Below are 12509 nucleotides of genomic sequence, written 5' to 3'. Positions count from 1 at the left end.
GAATGGCAGCACTTATCACCGGCGGCCAGAGCTCCATGCAGGACCCACCTAGTCAGGAACACGGAGAACCTCAACAGCGTCTGCGCAGCAGTTATGAATCCATTCTGAATTTTTATTTGATACCATGATGAACTGATTCAGATACAGTGTGTAGGGATGAAGGTGATCTGATGCGGCTCGGCAGGGCAGAAGACACCGAGATCTTCAGTCTGGCGGGTTCAGGTCACCAAGTGAAGTGCACGCAGTCCACTGCATGCGAGACCGTCATGAATCCTGCACGCTGCCCCACGTCTCTATCTGGACGGGACATGTGTTCACCGAGCTCACCTGGAATACGATGCTCACCTACCTCACCTGCCGGAGACGCTCCGTCGAAACGCCGTGATTGGCGGCCGCCGCTGCATTATATCCCCGCTCAAAGTGCACAGGCGGTGAACCTGAACCGCGGTGGCCGTCGCTGCTGTTTATGCGCAGTAATAATGAATCGCGGGACGTACAGGGCGAATATATGGCAGCAGGTGCAGCGTCCGGCCATTACGGACGTGTTATCGTCACCGTGAACAGTCAGCGTGCGCGAAGCGTTTTCATTAACGAAAGTCATGTTTTATTATCATTCAGATGAACATGATGAAATTGATCATCGGCTTTGTTCTTCACAATGTCAACCGCAGGTATGTGTTGCACCCAAACCGCGTGTTACCCAGAATCCTCCCTTCCTCTGGCCCCGTGCATGGCTGCCTGGACTGACCTCTTCATGCCATAACCACCGACTTTGAGCTAAAGCAATCATTTAAATCCAAAACCAGCCCAGCAGGAGCAGAACAAGGGGGATTATAAGCAAGAAAAAGGCTGGGCGGGGGTTATATTATACGTGACTACGGTGCTTTCTCCATGCTTTCTAGGAAAACCTCAGAGGTCAGAGGTCAAGAGGTTAGTAGATGACACAGGTCTTGTGGCTCTTGGTGATCTTCTCCAGTGGTTTCCCATCGTGAGCCTTCTGGACTGCCTCAATGACCTGAAAAACAGGTAAGTGTACGTGACCCTCTACTCCCAACACTCACAACCCATAATGCTCTGGGGCGAACTTACGTCTTCCTCAAAAGGAAATCCTTTGCACTCCAGCTTGGAGAAAACCAGCTGTTTGTTGATCTCGATCTCAAAACTTCCTGTATGGGGAAAAACCAAGACACCTGAGTGCTGAGGGACAGAGAGACTATGCTGAGGGACAGCGAGACTCCTGAATGCTGAGGGACAGCAAGACACCTAATTGCTGAGGGACTCATGAAAACTGACGAATAGAAAAATATTAGGTTGTCACATTTCATGTAAATGTCGTGTTTCTGGATTGTCAGGTTCCCGTCCAGCTCTCTGATTGGCTGAAAGGGATCCTGGGCGTCACGTGACCAGCCGCCGCCCGAATCACGTTGCTGAGGACCGAGAAGATGGAGAAGATGGGACGCACCTCTCCTCCCCTCGAAGCCCATGATCGTCGCCCCAGGAAAGCGGGCCGCGACGCCGCGCTTCAGCTCCTGGAAGCGCTTCTCGTAGCCTCATGTGCCGCTGCGCGCCGGGCGGAGAAACAAAGCGTCACTTCCGGGTCCGCCCAGTTACAACATTAATTTACAAATATCGTATACATTCTGATTTTTTACTATATTAATTGCAGTTTTGCCTTCCAAATGCACACAATCTAAAGGTAAAAACAATTAATCAATAAATCAATAAAATTAATTACTTCCATAAAGTAATTAATTACTTTAGTTTGTACCAGTCTCTTGGATCTTACTTCAATAGAAAACTCCTGCCGGGTTAAATTCCGCCTTTTTATTTAAAATGAAAGGCACCTACCAGAATTCGACTGCTACCTGCACCGCCATCGCGTCTCTCGGTCGCTACTGAAGCTGCTCCTCCTCATCCTCACGGCGGCATCACCTGAGAAACAGGTCGGCGGTGCGGCAAGACGCCACGTCCTTTATCCGACCTGCGGGACCAGAACGCCAGACTCCGGCACAAAATGCCGATTCACGGCGAAGATACCTGCCATAGTGTCGCCAAGAAATATTTTGCAGAGTCATCCTCAACTGAATATGATTCCTCCCTCCAAGTAGGCGGGAGACGAATTTATCACAGTCAAATGGACCAGAAACAGGCTTTTTCTACCAAAAAAATGCTATCAGTGGAACTCTGCAGCACAGTGACACGGTGAAACGTGTCCTCTGGATTTAACCATCACCCTTGGTGAGCCGTGGACACCATGACAGGCGTCCGGGAAACAGTGTGTGGGGACGGTACCTTCATCACGGGGACCTCAGTGGCACCTTGCTGGGTCAGGATTTGAACCCACTACCTTCTGATTCTCAAAATAACCATGCCGGTGACTCGTGACCCCCCAAAAAATGTGCAGGTGACTCGTGACCCCCCAATACAACCGTGCCGGGGACTCGTGACCTTCAAAATAACCATGCCGGTGACTCGTGACCCCCCAATGCAATCGTGCCGGTGACTCGTGACCTTCAAAATAATCGTGCCGGTGAATCGTGACCTTCAAAATAATCGTGCCAGTGACTCGTGACCTTCAAAATAATCGTGCTGGTGACTTGTGACCCCCAAAATAAACATACCAGTGACTTGTGACCCCAAAAAATAACCGTGCCAGTCACTTGTGACCCTCAAAATGATCATACTAGTGACTCATGACCCCCAAAATATTTGTACCAGTGATTCGTGACCCCCAAAATAACCGTACTAGTGACTCATGACATACAAAATAACCGTGCCAGTGATTCGTGACCCCCAAAACAACTGTGCCAGTGACTCGTTACCCACAAAATGATCATACTAGTGACTCGTGACCCTAAATTGGATCATACTACTGACTCGTGACCCCCAAAATCACTGTGCCAGTGACTCATGACTCCAAAATTTAACCGTGCCAGTGACTCGTGACCCCCAAAATCACCGTGCCAGTGACTCGTGACCCTCAAAAGGATTATACTAGTTACTCAACCCCAAAATTTAACCAATTCAGTGACTCGTGACTCAGGACCCCCAAAACAACCATACTAGTGATTTGTGACCCCCAAAATAACCGTACTAGTGACTCGTAACCCCTCGAAAAATACGTGTACCAGTGATTCGTGACCCCCAAAATAACCATACTAGTGACTCGTGACCCCCAAAATAACTGTGCCAGTGACTTGTGGCTCTCAAAATGATCATACTAGTGACTTGTGACCCCCCAAAAAAACGTACTAGTGACTTGTGACCCCCAAAATAACCGTGCCATGACTTGTGACTCCCAAAATAACCGTACTAGTGACACGTGACCCCCAAAATAACTGCCAGTGACTCATGACCCCCAAAATAACCGTACTAGTGACTGGCGACCCCCAAAACAACCGTACTAGTGATTTGTGACCCTCAAAATCTTTGTAACAGTGACTCGTGACCCCCAAAATAACCGCAACTTATTACCATCAAAATGATCATACTAGTGACTTGTGACCCCAAAAATAAAGGTACTAGTGACTCATGACACACAAAATAACTGTGCCAGTGATTCGTGACCCCCACTGTCTTCGGAAGTGTTTAAAATATCAAACATGAGCATGTCAACACAAAAGAACACCACTTTTTAAAAAAAATGTTATTTACAAGAAAACCTGTCACTGAATGAGATGGTGGGATCACAGCAAGTCCATTCCTGGGTTCATTTGGGATTTATTTTTAATGTACTCGAGTGCCAAAACAGTAGGTAGTGCAAACCGGCATCAGAACAGCAAGTTGTGGGTTTTCCTTCTGGACTGAAATCCTAAACTCATCCAGAGTCTTGGAATGAAACACCGTCTTCAAGGTCTCCGTCTGTACCCCAGGACGACGGGCTTTCCTCCGCTGGCCTGTCTGTCATCCGTCAATGTCTCGTTTCACAAAAATAATATCGTGAGCACAGAGCGCTGGAAATGACCTACACGTTACGCGCTGGAATGTTTATCATGTTGCTGCAACCGACGCTACTGAAATGACCTTAAACTGTCAAATTTTGAAAATGTAACTATTTCCTAGTTTTTAGCTTTTGTTAGTTATGGATAAAACGTTAATATGAAATTTACATTTACAGCATTTATCAGGCGCCCTTATCCAGAGCGACTTACAATCAGTAGTGACAGGGACAGTCCCCCTGGAGCAACTTAGGGTTAAGTGTCTTGCTCAGGGACACGATGGTAGTAAGTGGGATTTGAACCTGGGTCTTTTGTTTCATAGGCGAGTGTGTTACCCACTAGGCTACTACCACCCTGAAATGTTATTCTAATAGTTAAAAAAAGAATAGATTTCTTGGAAACCATCTCGCGACCCCCACTTTGGGGGCAGTGGTGGCCTAGCGGTTAAGGAAGCGGCCCCGTAATCAGAAGGTTGCCGGTTCGAATCCCGATCCGCTAAGGTGCCACTGAGGTGCCACTGAGCAAAGCACCGTCCCCACACACTGCTCCCCGGGCGCTGGTCATGGCTGCCCACTGCTCACTCAGGGTGATGGGTTAAATGCAGAGGACAAATTTCACTGTGTGCACTGTGTGCTGTGCTGCTGTGTATCACATGTGACAATCACTTCACTTTAAACTTTAACTTTGGGAACCACTGCCCCGTATATAAATATATGAATTACAGCAGAATGAAACGCAGCTTGCTGATTTTCACCAACTTTTTTTATTATAAGTTGACAAGTCACCCCATGAAGAGTTCATCCCTGAGCAGGACTGGAATTAAACGCGCAACGTGATCCCTGCGGTGGCTTCACTCGCAGCACTGACATTGTAACTTACCAATTACAACAGATTACAGTCTGACAAGCATCTACGGGGACAGTAAAGCGTCTGCAGAGCTCCCTTTTACAGCCACACCTCGATAATAAATGGTGTGTTTATGAATAAAAATAAGTAAAGGATGAGATTTCCGGTTTCATGATACATTCACCACCCCTGATTTGAACGAGTATGAAATTATGACATACAGTGTGACAGTACAGTTAGCAGGTGACTGGGACCCCATCATCGAGCCAAGAGACCCCTTCTACCCTCTCTCTCTGCCTCAGGGAAGGGACGTCTGGGCTGCTCTCTTCATACTGTAACCTTTGACCTTTCAGTCACAGTAATCATTAAAGCCCAGAAAGCCCCGAGCAGAGGCAGCAGATCAGAGACTACAAGAGGAACCACAAAAGCGCGGTCCCACCCCAGTACATGACATGCTTGTTGAAATAAGCCGATGTCGTTTGGACATGCTCTGGTATGGGACCACGCCTTAAAGGGCGCAATTCAGAGGTCGAAGGGCGAAGGGGTTACAGGATGACGCAGGGCGGCCGGCTCTTGGTGATTTTGTCCACCGCCTTTCCCTCGTGGGCCTTCTGGATGGCATCCATGACCTGTCGTTGGAGAAGAAAACATTAACATTAAAGCGTAAACCGCCACGTCAGCCGAGGAACAGCAACAATAATAATTTACTTACGTCGTCTTCGTAAGGGAAGCCGCTGGTTTCCAGCTTGGAAAAGACCAGCTGACCATTGATCTCAATCTCAAAGCTCCCTGTACGATAAAGCAGAAGCGTCCATTATACCCCCTGTAGCAGGTACCCGGGGGGGTTCGAACCCCACTTACCACCACCGTGTCCCTGACACTGAACAGAGTGTCCCCAGGGGGGACTGTCCCTGTCTCTGGATGAGGGCGCCTGGTAAATACTGTAAATGATTCGATTACGACGATTATCGATCGATTCGATCAATCGTTGAACTCTAACCTTTGACCGCTGCGCCGTATTTCCGCACGAAGCAGGAATGGAGGAAAAAGTCAGAGACCTGCAGCGCGAAATCATCGTTTTACACGCGGCTCTTTAGGCGTCCGTAGCCTCATATTTTCAGCGTACTTGTCACGTATGAACGCTTTGTATGTTGATAAGTCATATTTCTGAAAAGAGAAATATCACTGCGAGATGCGTACACGGCAGTGACGATAACCTGCACGATTAACTAATTGTAAGTACTGATTATATATGCTAATTATGATGAGATCAATATGTGATGCTTAATAACTGATGATGCTCTGCGTGTTCTTGAAGGCCATGTATCTCACGGTGGTAGAGTTCTGGGGAATGGAGCTGTCACTCAAATACCTTCTGGCTAATGAGGCGAAGCCCTGCCCACACGAGAGAACGTGCCAGAAGTCCAACCGAATAATCAGGCGGCATAAACGTAAAACGGGGCGGAGCGACTGAGAAGCCAGCAGCAAAACTGAAAAAGAGCGAAGATGCAAAAAAAAAAAAAAGTATGTTGTCAAAATCCCAACATCGCAACCAAACATCGAATCGTGATGCATCGATATCGAGACACTGATAGTCGTAATTGAATCGAATCGTGAGACATGCATAGGTTTACAGGCAGCACTCCGACCCCCCCATCCACACGAGGCCAGGTGAGACTCCTCCCCCCTCCTCGGCCAAGTGAGACTCCTCCCCCCCTCTTCGTCACGGGACCAGGTGAGACCCCCCCCCCGCGACCAGGTGAGACACCCACCCTGCCTCCCACGAAGCCCGTGACCTCCGCCTCAGGGAACTCGTCGGTCACCGTCCGCCGCAGCTCCTGATAGCGGGGCTCGTAGCCTCATCCGCCGCTGTGGGGACAAAAAGAGGATTATAGTCGGTCCAAGTCTACAAACCAAGTCCTACAGCATCAAACGCGCCACTGACGTCACACTGACGACACTTTAAAAAGCGCAGAATTATCACCAGTATTCGACTCTGACTTGGACTCCCATCGCTGTTCCGCAGTCGCTCCACTTCCTGGTTCTTCTGGTTCTTCTTCTGCGGCGGCGACCTCCGCGCAGAGCTCCGTGCTGCCGCCGGCGCCCCCTGCAGGACGGAGGCCGCTACCGCAGCTGCGCTTCACTCTTTGTACACTAGGTGTCAGTAACCGGCAGGAAATCTCACTATTCACCACAAACCTTGTTATAGAATGTACAAACATGTTACTGTAATAAGTTTAAGTTTGAGTCTGTATTTCGCCTTGAAAACACATTCAAATGAACTGGAACGTCACCCCGCAAATTTTTATTTACAAAACATTGTGATAAAACCTTTTTCATGGTTTAAATAAAGTCAAAGACATTTCATGTTTAAAATAAAGTCAAAGACATTAATCCTCCACTGAAAGATTTTGTTTACTTGGGGAACGGTGTCTTTATTCAGTGTCATCTGCCCACACTCAACACCAAACCCCACTTACTGCCATAGTGTCCCTGAGCAAGACACTTAACCCTGAGTGTCTCCGGGGGGGACTGTCCCCATCACTACTGAATAAGGACGTCTGGTAAATGCCAGAAATGCCCGGCGCTATGGGACTCATCCTTACCATTTAGAAACGAATCTGAATCTGAAAAGAGGAGGTCTGCTGTGAAGATCCGTGGTGGAAGGAGAACACGTCTGGCCTGGTCTGCTGTGAAGATCCGTGGTGGAAGGAGAAGACGTCTGGCCTGGTCTGCTGTGAAGATCCGTGGTGGCAGGAGAACACGTCTGGCCTGGTCATGCTGTGAAGATCCGTGGTGGAAGGAGAAGACGTCTGGCCTGGTCTGCTGTGAAGATCCTTGGTGACAGGAGAACACGTCTGGCCTGGTCTGCTGTGAAGATCCGTGGTGGCAGGAGAACACGTCTGGCCTGGTCTGCTGTGAAGATCCGTGGTGGCAGGAGAACACGTCTGGCCTGGTCTGCTGTGAAGATCCTTGGTGACAGGAGAACACGTCTGGCCTGGTCTGCTGTGAAGATTTGTGGTGGAAGGAGAACACGTCTGGCCTGGTCTGCTGTGAAGATCCATGGTGGAAGGAGAACACGTCTGGCCTGGTCTGCTGTGAAGATCCGTGGTGGCAGGAGAAGACGTCTGGCCTGGTCTGCTGTGAAGATCCGTGGTGGCAGGAGAAGACGTCTGGCCTGGTCTGCTGTGAAGATCCTTGGTGACAGGAGAACACGTCTGGCCTGGTCTGCTGTGAAGATCCGTGGTGGCAGGAGAACACGTCTGGCCTGGTCTGCTGTGAAGATCCTTGGTGACAGGAGAACACGTCTGGCCTGGTCTGCTGTGAAGATTTGTGGTGGAAGGAGAACACGTCTGGCCTGGTCTGCTGTGAAGATCCATGGTGGAAGGAGAACACGTCTGGCCTGGTCTGCTGTGAAGATCCGTGGTGGCAGGAGAAGACGTCTGGCCTGGTCTGCTGTGAAGATCCGTGGTGGCAGGAGAAGACGTCTGGCCTGGTCTGCTGTGAAGATTTGTGGTGGAAGGAGAACACATCTGGCCTGGTCTGCTGTGAAGATCCATGGTGGCAGGAGAACAAGTCTGGCCTGGTCTGCTGTGAAGATCCATGGTGGCAGGAGAACAAGTCTGGCCTGGTCTGCTGTGAAGATCCGTGGTGGAAGGAGAACACGTCTGGCCTGGTCTGCTGTGAAGATCCGTGGTGCCAGGAGAACATGGCTGGCCGGCTCTGCTGTGACAGACACTGTCCTGCTTCAGAGCGCTGACTTTACTGGTCGTATTTCATTTGATGAACCTTCTACTTCTGCTGGTGTGACATTTGAGCGTTTGGCCGACTCTTCTATCCAGAGCAACTTACATCAGTTCTTCTAAATCTCCATCACTTTTTACAAATAAAATATATTTGCAAGATGCCTTTACAGTATTTTCTAAGCAGGGAGGTTTTAATGTTGCTCAGATGTTGGAACATCTCGTGGAAGTTGACTCCACCACCTAGAGTCTTGATGGATGGTTTGCTGGTAGCTTGAGAGATGGAGGTGCAGAGTGAGGACTGGTGTGGAGAATCTGGGACGTGGAGCTCTGATGGATGACGGACTGGTGACGACTCGCGTTTTTGTGAAACGGCCCATGATGCATCAGCCTCGTTGTGATCGACTTCACTTCACAGGGACGCTTTCAGACACTTTTACTCACTGCAGTGGGAGATGGTTTGGGGCTTAATGGACTTTTCATCTTCAGAAGACAAATGTGCATCGTGCCAAAGCACCAAACGAGGCTCCATCTGACTTGACGAGCTTCTGGTCATTAGTAACATGAAACAGTGGAAGGATGGAAGATGAAGTGACTGCATTATTGTGGTCACATGGTTTAACCCCAGCTGGACCTTCTACAGCATCATCCAGTGAGTAGATGTCCCCCACATGTGATTCAGCAGGACGGCAGCAGAAATATCATTTTAGAGAAATTACTTCAATTATTAACTGCTTTATTTTCCAAATCGACGCGGCAGATCAGCCGGTTTTAAGTGAACGTGAAGTGATTGTCATTGTGAGACACTGCAGCACAGCACACGGTGACACAGTGACACGTGTCCTCTGTATTTAACCATCACCCTTGGTGAGCAGTGGGCACCATGACAGCAGTGGGGAGCAGTGTGTGGGGACGGGACCTCAGTGGCACCTTGGTGGTTTGAACCTGTATCCAGAGCGACTTACAGTCAGTAGTTACAGGGACAGTCCCCTCCTGGAGACACTCAAGTGTCCTGCTGAGGGACACGATGGTAGTAAGTGGGGTTTGAACCTGGGTCTTCTGGTTTATAGGCGAGTGTGTTACCCACTAGGCTCCTACCAACCCATTACATTGTGTGTGTATGTGTGTGAGCGTGTGTGTGTGTGTATGTGTGTGAGCGTGTGTGTGTGTGTGTGTGTGTATGTGTGTGTGTGTGTGTGTGTGTATGTGTGTGAGTGTGTGTGTGTGTGTGTATGTGTGTGAGCGTGTGTGTGTGTGTGTGTGTGTGTGTATGTGTATGTGTGTGAGCGTGTGTGTGTGTGTGTGTGTGTGTGTATGTGTGTGAGTGTGTGTGTGTGTGTGTGTGTGTGTGTGTGTGTGTGTGTGTGTGTGTGTGTGTGTGTGTGTAGTAAAATAGCCCCATTTGACGTCTGATGAGATGCAGGCGGCGGATGTTGGACTTTTGTGATTGGACACTCAGGGAATGGAAACTTGCAGTAGTTCTCTAATATGGACACACACACACACACACACACACACACACACACACACACACAGACCTCCTAGTTATTTGCTGAGGATTTCCAGATCATTTGATGCCGGACCGGTGGACAAGTTGACGGAACTTGACCCTGAAAGGTTAAAGCTTTGATCAAGGTCCCAAAGGCGAGCAGCAACCACCAAACTTTCTTCTTCTCCAGCATTTCAAGCAGCCTGATCCTGCAGACTTGGACGTCTGAGGAAGTGCAGAAGGTCTCAGGTTCTGGAGAAGAGAAAACGGGAAAGTGATGCATCAGATCAAATTCTGACGAGGACGGAAGAAGCAATGAAATCGAGAAGATCCGGTTATCGCTGATAAATATTCAATACATACAGACACACACACACACACACACACACACACACACACACACATACACACTCACACACACATACACACATACTCACACACACACATACGCACACACACATACTCAAACATGCACACACACACACAGACACACAGACGCATACACACACATACATACACAGACACACACACACTCACACATGCACACACAGACACACACACACACGCACACACACACACTCACGCACACACACATACACACACACACACACACACACACATACACACATACTCACACACTCACACACACACATACGCACACACACACACTCAAACATGCACACACACACACACACACACAGACACACAGACGCATACACACATACACACACAGACACACACATACTCAAACATGCACACACACACACACACACACACACACACACACACACACACTCACACATGCACTCTGATCCTGAGTGTGCTGTATTATTTTTATTGTGCGTTTTATTGAGCTGAATTCTTTCTCTGCTCTCAGCCTCATGAATCCCAATAAGCAGCTGACAGCATCAAACAAAAAAGGCAATGTCCCGACGTCCCGACGTCCCGAGTGTGCTGTAGATTGTTATGGATGTTCATCGTCCAGGACAAGACGGACCGAATCATGTGCAGATGTGCAGCTTTTTTGTTGAGAGCGTGTATCTGTTTAAATCTGGGACATAATATTTGGTCTGAATAATCAGAAAGTAAAATCTAAAATCCGTTCCAGAGGTGTAAGTGGTCTGGATCACCTGGTCCTCTCCGTCCTTCCATCTGGCCCCACATCTGCATGTGTGCGGTTAACAGCGTTCTACAGCTCCAGTAAAACCGCGGAGACATGCTCCAGATACCGCGCCGCTGCTCACGCCTCCAATAACGTCCGTAACCGGGTTTTTACATCGCCAGGACTGGTTTCTTCACGAGCTTGTTAGAGGTCGTAAGTCGGACATGATTGGCCGAGCTTCTGCCTCCGTCTGGCGACGTAGCAGCAACATTAAAAAAAACGTTGTTTGCTGTGTGGGAAATGTCAGCAGAAGGTGACTTCACCAAACAACCAGCAGCAGAGATGGAGATCCAGGGCAGTGGTGGCCTAGCGGTTAAGGAAGCCGCCCCGTAATCAGAAGGTTGCCCCTGATGAAGGTCCCGTCCCCACATGCTGCTCCACGGGCGCCTGTCATGGCTGCCCACTGTCACCAAGGGTGATGGGTTAAATGCAGAGGACACATTTCACTGTGTGCTCCGTGTGATGTGCTGCTGTGTATCACATGTGACAATCACTTCACTTTATCAGGTGGTCCCACCAAGTTCCTGTCAGGGTTGTAGGTGTCAGCAGCTACTGACTATCACTGCTCACTCAGGTTGATGGTTAAATGCAGAGTGTCACCGTGTGCTGTACTGCAATGACAATCACTTCACTTTCAGTGGGCAGCCTGACAGGTGCCCGGGGAGCAGTGTGTGGGGACAGGACCTTCATCAAGGGGACCTCAGTGGGCACCCTGACAGGTGCCTGTGGAGCAGTGTGTGGGGACAGGACCTTCATCAAGGGGACCTCAGTGGGCACCCTGACAGGTGCCTGTGGAGCAGTGTGTGGGGACAGGACCTTCATCAAGGGGACCTCAGTGGGCACCCTGACAGGTACCTGTGGAGCAGTGTGTGGGGACAGGACCTTCATCAAGGGGACCTCAGTGGGCACCCTGACAGGTGCCTGGGGAGCAGTGTGTGGGGACAGGACCTTCATCAAGGGGACCTCAGTGGGCACCATGAAGCACCCAATGAGCAGTGTGAGGGGACAGGACCATCATCAAGGGGACCTCAGTGGGCACCCTGACAGGTGCCTGGGAGCAGTGTGTGGGGACAGGACCTTCATCAAGGGGACCTCAGTGGGCACCATGAAGCACCCGATGAGCAGTGTGTGGGACGCTACCTTCATCAAGGGGACCTCAGTGGGCACCCTGACAGGTGCCTGTGGAGCAGTGTGTGGGGACAGGACCTTCATCAAGGGGACCTCAGTGGGCACCCTGACAGGTGCCTGGGGAGCAGTGTGTGGGGACAGGACCTTCATCAAGGGGACCTCAGTGGGCACCCTGACAGGTACCTGTGGAGCAGTGTGTGTGG

General features: G+C 49.7%; 1 long non-coding RNA gene and 1 pseudogene across 1 annotated transcript; both read right to left on the bottom strand.

Annotated features, from left to right (window-relative positions):
* Positions 1 to 657: 657 nt before the first annotated feature.
* LOC114794411 (migration and invasion enhancer 1-like) lies at positions 658 to 1975 on the bottom strand (annotated as a pseudogene).
* Positions 1976 to 4682: 2707 nt separating this feature from the next.
* LOC114794412 (uncharacterized) lies at positions 4683 to 6413 on the bottom strand. The gene is made up of 3 exons (XR_003750349.1): positions 6157 to 6413; positions 5497 to 5573; positions 4683 to 5413 (listed from the first exon to the last, which is right to left on the bottom strand). It is a non-coding gene; the product is annotated as an uncharacterized LOC114794412 (long non-coding RNA).
* Positions 6414 to 12509: the final 6096 nt, after the last annotated feature.

This window comes from Denticeps clupeoides, chromosome 7 (assembly GCF_900700375.1).
Source record: "Denticeps clupeoides chromosome 7, fDenClu1.1, whole genome shotgun sequence".
NCBI classification, from domain to species: Eukaryota; Metazoa; Chordata; class Actinopteri; order Clupeiformes; family Denticipitidae; genus Denticeps; species Denticeps clupeoides.
This window is presented reverse-complemented; position numbering and strand designations above follow the sequence as displayed.